The sequence below is a fragment of the Rhinichthys klamathensis genome, unplaced genomic scaffold (genome assembly GCF_029890125.1).
Source record: "Rhinichthys klamathensis goyatoka isolate OS25496 unplaced genomic scaffold, OSU_Roscu_1.1 h1tg000121l_1, whole genome shotgun sequence".
In the NCBI taxonomy this organism is placed as follows: Eukaryota; Metazoa; Chordata; class Actinopteri; order Cypriniformes; family Leuciscidae; genus Rhinichthys; species Rhinichthys klamathensis.
Window position 1 is genome coordinate 4,196,229 of NW_026606658.1, and position 14,862 is coordinate 4,211,090.

Genomic DNA, 14,862 nt, shown 5'->3' on the forward strand with positions numbered 1-14,862 from the left:
TCCGCCATCACTCTTCGTTACTGCGCGAACTTCCGCGAACTTCAGGCGTGTGCATGTGATTGTAACGTGCGCGAGGGGTGGCGTGTGCCCGATCTGTGATTGACAGTCAGATCTCACACCCCCCTGCGCTGATTGGCCACGATGAACCGGGAGCTGTGGATTTTTGCAAAACAAATAACAAGCTCCAGGTGGAGTTAGAAGCTCGGGTTTTTTTCTAAAACCACTTTATTTATGTTGTTCTGTCAGATTATAGTGTCGATTTCACTGAATATGATCAAAAAAATGTTGCCGACGGCAGCTTTAACTAATGACACTATAGCTGCAGGGAGGGATTTCTGCTGGGGGGGATCAAATGTCGAAGCGTTGTGTGTGCTATTGTGTAAACATGATGGCTACTGTATAGTTCTAGATGAAATGTTCGCATGCATTTACTCATCTCACTTGCCGAAAAAACGATTCAGTATTCCTCAAAATGAATAAAAACAGCGAAATGCAAACTCAGAATATTACGCAAACCAACAATAATTAAATGTGTTAAATAATACAAATATACTTTATGTATTTAATCTTACTTTATTAAGCAATGGCTAACCAACATATTTAGTTACTTTTTTGGGGGGAGTAACACAATACTGTAATGCATTACTTTTAAAAGTAAATTTCTCCAACACTGGTCACATATACGTTAATTTGCCAAAAAGTATTGATAACCTTAAAACACTGCAAAACTTACAATTTAACCAAAAAATCATGCATGCTAGATGTGTTGCATGCTACTGTATACACAAAGAGAGTTTTGGAACAAAGCTAATGACACCAGAATAAGCCTCAGAGCATCATTTCAGGTAAACAGATTTTTCCATATTGACATAGCCGACTTGTGTGCACTTGTATTCAGTGTGAAGTGAAGCTATGAAGCCAGGGTAAATGGCGCATTGTTCATCACAGTAGAGAAGGCAGGCAACAGCTCAATCTCTCTGACTGCCCTCATCGCTCTGTTGCGTGTCATCGGGCAGTGGGTGATGTCAGAGTAGCTGTCATTTGTTTTGGCCCGTCATAATCATTTCCTGACTTCATGTTTCTTTTCCACTGTGTCACTCTCACTCACCATGATCATTAGTCATAGAGCCAATCATGCATTATCCTCATGCCATCAATCACAGCCGGTCCCACCCTCTCCGTACCAGCCGGTAGTGTGACAGCCGCTCTAATGCATCATGCAAGGGTTCCTGGGAGCAATAAGACAGGGGAAAAAAACAGACGAGGTGAATAAGTGCGATTTTGTGCAGGTGCTTTTAAAATGTGTGCAGGTTAGGACGTGTGGCTCAGCGGGAAGGTTTGAATGTTAATGAATACTTTGACAGTTTTGGCTTGTGTTGTGAGAGCATGTGTGTATGTGGTGTGTCTGTCACAGCATGACATTTTATTCATTCATTTCCTTCAATAAATAATAGTGTCAGTGCTACTGATATGTTGGCATCCTTGAATGGAAATGAGGAGATGGGTGTTAAAAAGAAGCTTTTTGTCCATCCCATAATTTCTTTCTAGCATTATTAAGATTTTTTTTTGTTTTGTTTAGTTTTGTTTTGTTTTGTTTTGTTAATTCAGTTTTGGAAGGTTATGCCAGATCTGAATGGTCCTTTTTCTCCTGGTGACAGAGAGAATGCCTGAGTGAAATCCAGCTCCTTCTTGATTCCACAGGGAGTTTTGTGCTTGTGCAGATTAAAAAGAGAGACAGAGTAAAGAATGAATCATTTAGAAAGGAAAGGTGTGAGGTTTCTTGTGGCTGACAGCTGTGCTTTGAAGTCCGCCTCTCTGCAGAGGGTTGAGAGTGTCTTGGTGGGGATGTTCTGCAGTTGTTTGTTTGGATAAAAGGGCCGTAAGCCTCAAACGCATGAGAAACACAGGAGAAAAACATCAGTCGCGATGGAACCGTACGTTGGACGTAAAGTTCTAGAATACTGTCCCTTAGATATAAACCAGTATTCTCTGTCCTCGATGCTGCCAGATATTTTGAGAATAAAGTATAGGGAAAAACCTGCTGTGAGAATAATGATGCAGTTGCATAAGAAGACATACACACTTTAAAATGCCGAAGTGGCTATCAAAGTAGTTAACACAGTAACACATGCAGTTAATTGAATTTAACAATGTTATTTTTTAACACAGTAGACACATTTATGCAGACATACACATTTTAACTGCTTCATTCTCTTTTTGCATGTTTACACTTTTGCAAGAGGCAGAGAGGAAGAGCACATATGTTTTACCACTAAATGACCAAATTCAAATTTAATTCTAATTCAAATTTTAAACTACACTCTTAGAAAAAAAAAGTTCTAGAACTCTGCTAAAAAGGTTCTGTATAAGTCAAGTCAAGTCACCTTTATTTATATAGCACTTTTTACAATACAGATTGTTTCAAAGCAGCTTTACAATGGTAACAGGAAAATAATGCAACACAATTTGTTTTTGGTTGTACAGCAGCTCTAGAAGAAAATAGTTAATTGTCCAGCTTAAGTAAGTTAAGTGTTGATTATTTTCCATTGTAAAAATCATTCGTTTTTTATTTAGTTCATTTATCTATACAGCAGCTCTGGAGAAAACAGCTCTAAGGAGAAATCTCCTAAATGAATCATTGCACAATACTTTCATGTTTAACAGGTTATTTATTTATTTTTGTTGTAGTGATAAAGTATGTTTATGAGCTGTTTAATTCATAAAACTTAATTAAAATTAACAATGAATTAAAACAAAATTAATGAATGAATACATGAAATGATCCAATGATGAACTTCTAAAAAGTTCTAAGAAGCGTCTGACAGAACCCTTTAACATTCTATATTGAACCTTTTCTTCTAAGAGTGTATAGAGGCCTTATCAGCATTCTACCATTGTTGGTAAAGCATAAAATAAGACACTCACACTGTTCTAAGAACAGGCTATTATGCTGAATACAGATATATAGGTCTGAATGAAGTAGAGGAGTGAAGAGGAGGCAGGAGACTCAGATAACCCGAGGAAGAGATGGGTGTGAGGAAGCATGTGAGAAGTATCAAAGATGCACATGTCACTACGACCTGTAAGACTGGAAAAAACTGGAAGAACTTGAAGAGAGGGTAACTCTCTGAGAAAACAAATGAAATTAACATTTGAACTCACTCTTGTGAAGTTACAGTAGCATCACCATTTGGGACGCAAGTCTCACCTCAGAATACATCTCTTTCCCTCTTTCCCCACTAATTCTCTCTCATGCTGAGATCACCAAAATTCACCCAAAAATCTATATGGTTTAATGTGAAAAATTATCATACAGTATTATACATGTTTGGTTTTATTTGAAATGTCTCAGTGTGACTGGTAAAAATGTCTCATCCCCAAAGAAGTAAACCAAAAGGTAAAAAAAGTTCTTAAGAGTTTAGAGATAACTTGCACGCAGAGGAGGGTGGGTCGTCCAGGCAAATGTTATTCTGCTCCCAAAAGGTGTAAACTCTGAATGCAAATTCTCATTGTTAGCAATAATAAATGCAACAAGAGGCTCAGTGCGATCTGTAACTCAAATTAGCCCGTGGAGTGTATGCAAGCCACTCAGCATTATGTATTTTATAATGCCAGGTTCGCATCTTCTATCTCTATATTCCAGAGCATTTGATGTTTTGTATTTATTATCTTTGAATTGATGATGAAATTGGCATGATACAATTACCTGACATAATAAATTGTTACATTTGATTTTATTCTGAATTACTCTGAAATTATTTTCTCAAGTAGATTAAGTGAAGTCTTATCTTTCCGCAAATCTGCGTCCAGTGTTAAGTACATACTAGATCCCAGTTTAGATGGAGCGTGAGGCACATCTGGTGGGATTCTAGATTCCTGACTAACTTCTTGACTTTAACTAAGTTGTTATGCAGTTGCAAATAGTGGGCTAGATAAAAATACTATTGAGATACTAGCAGCGTTTGGAGCAGCATTATCTTACTGTATACTAGCCATAACCTCTGGTTATTGTTTGGGCTTTAACTAAGTTGTTATATGGACGACTGTAGGGGGCTACATGGGTACTTTTTAACAATAGCCAGCATGTGCGGCGACATTGTTAAACTGCTAGCCATAACCTCTGGTCATTGATCAGACTGGCGAGTTTGTGATCGTGAGATCCGCGTATAAATACGGCCGCCGCAAGACTCTCTGAGCGACTTAGATTCCCAATAAATGAGTAAAATATAAAGTAAAGAGTTAAATAGAATAATCAAATGTATTTCTAAACTATTATATAATTGACCAACAACCAATTGGCAATCTAACCTAAATTCGAGGTTGTGATAAAATGGAGTCAGATACGTGTTACAGATACTTTGCCACGCGGAAAGACAGTAAGACTTCACCCGTTCTATCGGATACCGCCTTTGGACTGATGTAGATGGGCTTACAAAGTGGTGACCCCGACGTGATCTCACAACACAGGCGAGCAACGTCTTTTCAGCAAAGTATTGGGATTTTAAAATCAACAAGAGGTTTGATCATCTTCTCTTCCTTCCGCCGTTGTGGTAAGTCAAATTTTTTTTGGCCTTTTTAGAAGTGTTGATGGAAAAGCAGACGTATCCTGTATAAACACATAGAATACCCAGTCACAACGGACACCGAAAAAGTCAGATAAAGCTTGAGAATTAGACACAACCACATGTCAGGGACATGATAGATTGATAAATGAACAGCGCAGATTGATAAATGAAAATGAAAATGCAAAAGGTCGATGCATTTGTTTATGAAAAGCCAAGTTGGGAAAAACAGGATGATCTGATGCAACAGGTTAAAAAGTTAAAGAAACTTTTTGTTTGACCAGAATTATACCTCAATCATACCTCAATTATACCTTAAAAAATAAAAATGATACACAGAACGATGGTGATGTTGTTACTATATTTTTGTCAAGAAAACGCATGATTTAATGTTTCTGAGAGTGGTTCATAGAAGTGGTTCGTAGAAGTGGTTTTCATATTCAAATGTATTGATATAAGAACGAGAAGTTCATTGGGTGTTAAAAATAACAGAGTTCCTCATTGGCTTTCAGCCTGACCGTAGGCTTTCTGCCCACAGATCTGGCTGTAATGAGAGCTACTTGAAGTAAAGACATTGGCATCGACCCATTGGATCTCTTGACGATATGAGTGATATAAACTCTGATTATTAATCCAGAAAATTTCCCCAGCAGAACTGGGGTCTCTAATGCTCATGACACAGCAGACTGTGAAGGCTCAACTGCAAGAACAGCTTTAAGGTGTGACACAAACAACAGCAATAATTCAGACCTGGTCAACAAAACTTGGTCTCATGTGACAACTGGAATTAAAATTGCAATGGACATGATAATGGAGCAAGTAAAATAATTCCACATCTCTGAATTTGAAGCTGTTGAAAACATCAGAATTAACTGTGGTTCTCTCTGCATTTGTTTCTGTCTCAGGTTTACCGCTGCAATTCCTTGGAGGATGGATGCCAGGATGGTCCTGACTCCACCTGCATCAAAGACAGGACAACGGAATTGTTAGAATATAACCTAAGACTAGGGAGATGGGTAAAAAGACACTTCAAGAGGCCATTCACAGCTCACAGTAGCACACCACTGCATACGTATGGCCTCCCAGTATAGAACTGAAACTAAATTTGCAACACAATTGTTATCGATTAGATTCCACCCATCTCCTAGACATGAACACTGAACACACACCTCCCAGCCTGTTCTCACGTAAATGCGTCTCTATAGCACGCATTGTGTATTATCGTGCAATTTATACGCGAAAATGAGTTTTTACGTGCATGATTCGCAGTTTTCGCGTGCATTTGATACGCAGTTCATTTGCGTGTAATACACACGCACCCCACACCACTAATTCTACCCAAACGTATAATACACACGCACCCCACACCACTACTAAACCTACCCTAACCAACCCATGCATATGCACGTAAAAACTCATTTTTGCGTATAAATTACACAATAAACACACTGCGTGATACACATTTAGCATTTAGTGTGATCGGGTTGCACCTCCATTACTACACCCTCACATTATCATCACCTGGAATAGATCAAAATTAATTAATTCAATTAATTACAATTAAATAATCTGACTGTTCTAAGAGCAGGCTAGTATGCTAAACACAAAAAAAAAAGTTCTAGATGAAGGATATTTATATATATCGATATTGTGATAATATAGAATTGTGAATTATTATTGCCACAATAATTGTGTAGTGAAAATGTAATATAGCAACATCTTAAGATGACTGCCATATCATCCAGCATAAATGACTCATTTTAAAATTATATAACGACATATACACTCACCTAAAGAATTATTAGGAACACCTGTTCAATTTCTCATTATTGCAATTATCTAATCAACCAATCACATCGCAGTTGCTTCAATGCATTTAGGGGTGTGGTCCTGGTCAAGACAATCTCCTGAACTCCAAACTGAATGTCAGAATGGGAAAGAAAGGTGATTTAAGCAATTTTGAGCGTGGCATAGTTGTTGGTGCCAGACGGGCTGGTCTGAGTATTTCACAATCTGCTCAGTTACTGGGATTTTCATGCACAACCATTTCTAGGGTTTACAAAGAATGGTGTGAAAAGGGAAAAACATCCAGTATGCGGCAGTCCTGTGGGCGAAAATGCCTTGTTGATGCTAGAGGTCAGAGGAGAATGGGCCGACTGATTTAAGCTGATAGAAGAGCAACTTTGACTGAAATAACCACTCGTTACAACCGAGGTATGCAGCAAAGCATTTGTGAAGCCACAACACGCACAACCTTGAGGCGGATGGGCTACAACAGCAGAAGACCCCACCGGGTACCACTCATCTCCACTACAAATAGGAAAAAGAGGCTACAATTTGCAAGAGCTCACCAAAATTGGACAGTGGAAGACTGGAAAAATGTTGCCTGGTCTGATGAGTCTCGATTTCTGTTGAGACATTCAGATGGTAGAGTCAGAATTTGGCGTAAACAGAATGAGAACATGGATCCATCATGCCTTGTTACCACTGTGCAGGCTGGTGGTGGTGGTGTAATGGTGTGGGGGATGTTTTCTTGGCACACTTTAGGCCCCTTAGTGCCAATTGGGCATCGTTTAAATGCCACGGCCTACCTGAGCATTGTTTCTGACCATGTCCATCCCTTTATGGCCACCATGTACCCATCCTCTGATGGCTACTTCCAGCAGGATAATGCACCATGTCACAAAGCTCGAATCATTTCAAATTGGTTTCTTGAACATGACAATGAGTTCACTGTACTAAAATGGCCCCCACAGTCACCAGATCTCAACCCAATAGAGCATCTTTGGGATGTGGTGGAACGGGAGCTTCGTGCCCTGGATGTGCATCCCACAAATCTCCATCAACTGCAAGATGCTATCCTATCAATATGGGCCAACATTTCTAAAGAATGCTTTCAGCACCTTGTTGAATCAATGCCACGTAGAATTAAGGCAGTTCTGAAGGCGAAAGGGGGTCAAACACAGTATTAGTATGGTGTTCCTAATAATCCTTTAGGTGAGTGTACATGCATTATTATATGTTTGCTGTTTTTCATTGTTACCTATATATCTCTGGATCATTTGACCTAGCCTTACTAACAAAATCAGTGAAGATTAAGACCAAACAGAGAACACTTTTTCTCCATCGAGTGGGTACACAAACATCTGGGTTTGCCTTGAGAACACAAAAGGGTGATTGAATTGGAAAGATGATGCTGTCAATGTCTTGTTTCCGTAGCATTCCCCACACATAATAGTCATGAGACCCCACATTTCTATTTTTAAGTATGGGGGGGTTAAAAGCACGACTCTGTACTTTCCTAAAAGAGAATTTTAGATTCTTCTCTCCAGAGACAATTCTTTGAGAGAGACTTTTTGTGTTACTTCTGTGCGAGAGGACAGATTTTGCACAGCAAACTTCAACAGAGACGGCAACTAACAACTCAGACAACGCTCTCCAGCTCACTCTCTCCATTAGAAGTAGAGGAGAACAGAGTCTTGAGTGAAACTTCAAGGGGGCAATTCAATGTGAGACTCTGACATGGCAGACCATAAATTCAGCAAGAAACCTCACCGACTCATTGTTACACCCCAAACACCTCAGACATAAATAGCCGACAGGGAGAGTTTATGAACGTCTAGCTGAATTTACAGCAGGAAAGTTAGTGTGAAATAATGGTGTGATTTGCTGACTCATCTTAGTAGAAAAAATAAAACAAAATTAGTAGGCCTACCCTCCTCAGGGAGAGGGGCGAAATGACATCAGTGCAAAAAGTAAACAATAAGAGAGAAAAAAAATAAAAAAACCTTTCACTTCATTTTTAAGCAGTGTGAATAAAGGGGGAAACAAGGAAACACACACATGAGATGTATCCCTGCAGTGTGACAGACTGTGGACAGCATCCTACCGAGTTCAAAACTGAGCTGCCAGGTGTGTACCAAGACATTTAGCAGTTAAAATAATAACTCACTGTTCACAAAAGCAAATACTTGCATCACAAATTCTATCTAAGAAGAACTCTGGAAGTCATGAAATATTGAACACTTCATGTTTGCGGTTACCTTGACCCCACCTAACCTTCCTCATAGATTTATATGATTTATGTATTCATTCAAGTCAGCTGCTGTGGATGCAATCTTGAGGTGCTTTTTAAGCCCTCGTGTTTCACAGAGAAAGGCTTTTTCAGCATATCCCTTTCCCCATGGCTAGTTTAAAGGATGCTGTAAAAATTGATTGCTGTTCATTATTGCAGAAGGTCACCATTTGGCCAATAAGTGTTGATGAGGTTTTCACCCCTGGTCATTGATCTCAGTGGCGTTAAAGCTGCCGCCTGTAAATTTACGCACATCTTCAGTTGGCTTTGTCAAGACGAACAACCATCCATGCATGCCGTATAGTCAAAACACACAGAAATTTACGAAGGCAGTCGAACACACAGAAATTTACGAAGGCAGTCGTGTATGCTGATGTTTGCTCTGAATCAAGGACAAAACCCAGTCATGTGGCCCTTACTTAAAATAACTTTGTTTAACATCTAAACAAGCAGGTGCTTGACAATCTTTTAAGTCCTTCAGTCTCATATTTAAGTCATTTACTATAATGAAATCCAAACACAGAGATGTAATGACATTGTTTTTTGAGTTTTTTTTATTTCGAATTCAACTCAGCCGTTAGTATTCATTAAATGACACAGAATAGTTATTCTCTGATCAAACAGGATTATCTGAAGTGCAGTCAAAGAGTAGCACAAGCCTCCTTCAGGCAGAGGTAATGACTATGAAGGACTTGTGTAATGAAATAAAGGACATGGCAGAAACATTCAGCCATGACTTGGATGCTCAAAGCCTCTTCTGAATTCATAACGCTGTCGTCATGTCACTAATACATAGCTCAAACAGAGAAATGAGACTGGCTGCAGAGAAATGAGACTGGCTGATGCTGATAAATACTATAACAATAATATTTTTTAAATATATAACTAATATCTAGGACTATACATTGGGGTCCAAGCATCTGGGACTATTTGTTTGTTTTACAAATATAGCCTATACAATATTTGTGTATAATTTTTATATTCAAACCAAATATTGCAATTTATATTATAAACATTTTAGGGAAAAATTTTATTGATAAAGTAATACTTAAAAAAAATAACATTTAACCAATAAATAAAAAACCACTACACGTTATATTTATTAATACAAATATTACCTTACATTATATTATATTAATTTAAAAAAAATAATAATAATAATAATTGAAAAAAGGTAACACTAGAGTCCAATTCTCACTATTAAATAGTTGCTTAATAGCATGCATATTATATAGGGATAACTAATAGACAAGACAGGGAACCATAGAACCTGACAGGACACAAAACCCACACCGTGACAATATTAATGCCTTATTCTGCGTCCCCATATTCTACATCCCTTAATCCTACCCTAAATTGAACAACTATATTAGTAAATCATTCTACAGTACACCTAACATGTACTGTAGAATGAAATGTCCTACAGTGCCCTGCTTATGTATCTCACAAGAACTGAGAATATGAGGAAACTTAACAACTAAGAGAAGAAATAGTTGACGCATAACCGGAGAAAATCTTCCTTACGGCATAATTTTAAAATGAACCCACTTCCATGGAAGAAAGTGGCACCGACACTCTGACTTGACAAAATGTCAATGTGTTTTCCTCAGGAGAGCATGCTACTTTGTCCTCTCTTCTCAAAGCTGAACGCATGGTTTGCTCCTGGATGTGGAATGTTAATGAGGTTGATGGGTTTGATTGAGGTGAGATGGGAGAGAGAGGGAAAAGAGGGACAGCGAAAGAGAGGACTGCCAGAGCGTGAAGGAGTATGTCGCTCATAAGAATTTACCGCTCCCCCCTTTCATAAAACAATAATAGACCCGGGGAAAAAAGAACTGGCTTTGTTTGACTTCACCGGTCCAAGACATAACATGTTTTGCTGCATGTCATCTGCTGATGTCAACAACTGCCGAAACAACCGTTGTTAGAAAGTTTTACTCCAAGGATTCAATTTTCTTGCTTCTTCACCGCCATTACATGCCAATACACACAACCGCATCCCTACCTGTTATAGTATGACTTTTTTAGATATAAGGAAAAGCAATCTTGTGTTTTCAGTGACTCATAGCCTGGATGACATCATAGTCATTATTTTCATTTTAAAATCCACACGAAATCAAAATTGACAATTCAATTGTTTTTGTTTTTTTAAATTAAATATTTCAGTATTTATTATAAATGATTTATCCATACACACATGATGATTAATGTTTTTAAATTATTTTCTATAATAACGTGTAAACATGAGAGGTGTTTCTCGGCGCGAGGGCGGGACAACCTGTCAATCACATGAAATCACACCAATAGCAAATAAAACAACGATCCAACCATACAATCAATTACTAATGGGCTAAATCACGTCCCGCCTTACGTTTTCTTTTTTCTTGTTCGAGAAGCCGCTTCACTCGGATATATAAGTCACAATAGGCTTTATGCCGAGCGTCACGTGACCAAGCCGGAAAACAGGTCACATCGCTTCCGATTCAGGTCTTTTGTATGTGCTTCATGAATTTTTTAAAAAATAACTTAAAAGGAGCACGCAAAAATGAGCACAACCAATGTCCCTCGCATGTGCAGATTGATATTTAAAAGTTTTTTAATTTTTCTTCTTCACACTAACGTTTAGATACTTAAACAGCATAAAACACCAATAACAAAGTGAACTTAGTAGGTTAGCTGATTAACTTAAAAATCAATAGATATCGTAGTTAGTTCTTACGGCCGTTAACACTTTCTCTGACAAGCGGATGCAATGAGACCTGTTTTCCGGTTTGGTCACGTGACGCTCGGCATAAAGCCTATAGGGAAGAATACGCAGCTTCCGTTTCATGCCGACTTTAAAAAGATGTGTTAATGAGCGATTTTCACATATTTGCAATGCCATGTAACAGTAAATGAATTAAAAATACAGAAGACTCATGCTGTGTACCTTTACTAACAGATACCTCCTCAAAATTGAAAAGCCAACAGATACAGCAGTACATTACCATGCTGCTTTTTGGACAAGATCCACTATGTTCAGACATGCTTGAGGGGGAAAAAGTTATAAAATCCTTCATTATCCCAAAGCTCCCGTACACCTGAGCCCTTGGCGCTTTTTTGCTCCTGCCAATGAAAGAGTGTGAAGAGAATCAGGAAGCTGTCAGAGCGTATCTTATCATGTCTCCACAGAAAGCCACAATATGTCTCTGCTGATGGTCTTGAAAACAGAATGAGATCTGCAAGGTTTTTCTTCCTTAAACCGCAGAAAGTTCCGGACAAGATCAGAGGATGTATGTGTGCGCACGAATTAAATAACCTGCGTTTTCTTGAGCTATATTCCAATTTACATTTATCTGTTGTTCCAAGCAGATGTTTTTGCAGAAATATGTAGGTGTTTTTTTCAACCCCATTATCAGATGCTACATCTTTTGGGGCTACAGAATCCACGGAAGCGAGAACAAAATTGAAGATCTCATCAGCAAGGGAGCACATCACTAGGAATGCAGAATGCCGTAGCCTACGCTGTGTGTAGGCAGATAGGCTAGCACAAGGCTCCAGGCAGATAAGCATTAGGCTAACATACAGATCACAGCTTGCAGCTGGCTCAAAGCTAAGTACATCATCTAGTGACTATCTGCGAGGGCAGATGCTGAAAGGTTATTTCATACATATAGATGGTTTAGGGTTTATTTCCACACACAAAACATATATTTAACAACATATCTTAGTGGAAAAAGTCAATAAGAAACCTTGCTTTGCTAAACAAAACATATTATGACAGGTTTTGGAGGGTAAGCAACCGTGAACGGTTGCACAAATGTAGGTTGACATGAATAGGTTAGAACATCATTGCCATGAGCTACTAACACAGAAGGTTGATGGTTAGGCTTTTATGGTTCTCTCCTGACCCCTGCTGACGTGTTGTGTTAATGACAATACAAAACAAACAATGTCAAGTTCAATTTGCAGCACTGGTGATGATATGCAAAGTTTAACATGTCTTTTACTTCAGAATTATTATTATTATTATTTTTTAATCATTCTTTTTGTCTCGTTTTACAGTACAAATGTCTAACTTACTTGAGAAGTTGTGTAAGATAATAAAACTTGGTTTCAGAGAAAAACATCTTGAAATACATTTATTTGTACTCTATTTACACCCTTTTCTTATATTAAACGTATAATTCATAAAAAATATAATTCAAATAATTTTTTATAATTTTATAATTCAACCTTTTTTATAAGATTCATTTATATTATGCAATCTAAGTAAATTCATCTTGTTTTAATGATTTTTATTGGAATTAAATAGTTTTTATATTATTATACTAAATTAGTATGTTTGTCTTGTTTTCAAGTGAAAATATCTCATTTACTTGAGAAGTAAAGTTGTATAAGATAAAAGAACTTAATTAAATAAATGTATTTTAACTCCATTTTTAACATACTTGTCTTATGGTAACCATAGACTTTAATCAATTTTAATTAATATAATATATTATTTTTGTTTTATATTAAATATATAATTCATATATCATATTTATATTAAATGCAAATATAATATAATTAATATATATTTTTTTATAATTTTATAATTCAAACATTTTTTATAAGATTCATTTATAATGTGCAATCTAAGTAATTTTCAGCTTGTTTTAAGAATGTTTAGGTATGTTCATTATAATTAAATTGATCATTATTATAATTATTATTATTATTGCAGTTCACGCAAAGCTATTCATCTACTGTTACATTTTTTCTTCTTTCTCTCACCTTCATAGTGCACAGGAAACGTCTGAGCTTCTGTAATGTGTTGTGTATTCACCTGGGCTTGATAAGACAGGAAGTCTTCTGATTGCTTATCCCACCTAACTATTTTTAGCACCTTCACCATCCTTATCATCAAGGTAAAATAAGAATGTTGCTTACAGGGCTTAATTACGTATTTCAAACATATGCAGCGACACGGACTCATTTCCCTCGTTCACTCACTCTCGCTTTTGGGACTCTGTAGTAATGAAACAGGAATTGACCTAAATATTCACTTTGCTTCACTATCGTTTCTAATTATTGCGGCGTTACAAAGCTGTGTGCGTTCAAAAGCATCTAAAGCTTCAGCTGTATTGTGGGAATTATATCTTAAATTAAAAATTCATAGTCATTATTTAAATGGTGCTCAAAGGGATCCACATTCAAAAAAAAATATCCAACATTATTTTATAGTATGTTTTTTTTTAAGTCAGCTGAATGTTCAGGCCAAAGAAACAGATTTTTTCTTTTTAAATAACATTGAGTAAAAACTCCCTTCCCCTACTAACTACTCCTCAAGGTTATCCATTTATTCAAACTGTTTTATAGAGCTCTCTGGCATGGCTGTATTCCAATGGTTCTCACAGCACTTTTTAACACAAGTACACACAGCAGCAGCAGTGCGCAGCAATTAAAACTCAACATTGATTTTTTTTTTCTTTTCCAATATAGTTCTTTTTTCCCCCAATGCCAGACAAGGTCTGACAAATATATTTGAACTAAAAAAAAGCATGAAATAAAGTAAAAATGTGCTTATAAAATGAAATAACACAATTCACTATGAACATTTACATATGAACATAAAAGGGTTTTCTGAGTAGATATCAATTTACAGAAAAAATATACACTCACCTGTTTAACTGCTCGTTGACGCAAATATCTAATCAGCCAATCACGTGGCAGCAACTCAATGCATTTAGGCATGCATACATGGTCAAGAAGACGATCAGCTGGAGTTCAAACTTCAAACCGAGCATCATAATGAGGAAGAAATGTGATTTAAGTGACTTGAATGTAACATTGTTGTCAGTTCCAGATAGGCTGGTCTGAGTATTTCAGAACCTGTTGATCTACTGGGATTTTCATGGACAACCATCTCAGGTTTATATCCAGTGAGTGAAAATGCCTTGTTGGTGGCAGAGGTCAGAGGGATTATGACTAGGCTGGTTCGAGCTGAGAGAAAGGCAACATTCAAATAGACTCATTACAACAGAGGTCTGCAGAAAAACATCTGAACGCACAACATGTCGAAGCTTGAAGCAGAAGGGCTACAGCAGCAGATCATCACACCTGTGTCACTCCTGTCAGCTAAGAACAGGAAACCGAGGGTACAATTCGCACGGGCTCACCTAAATTGGACAGTAGAAGATTGGAAAACGCTGCTTGGTCTGATGAGTCTCGAGTTCTGCTGCGACACATAGGGTCAGAATTTGG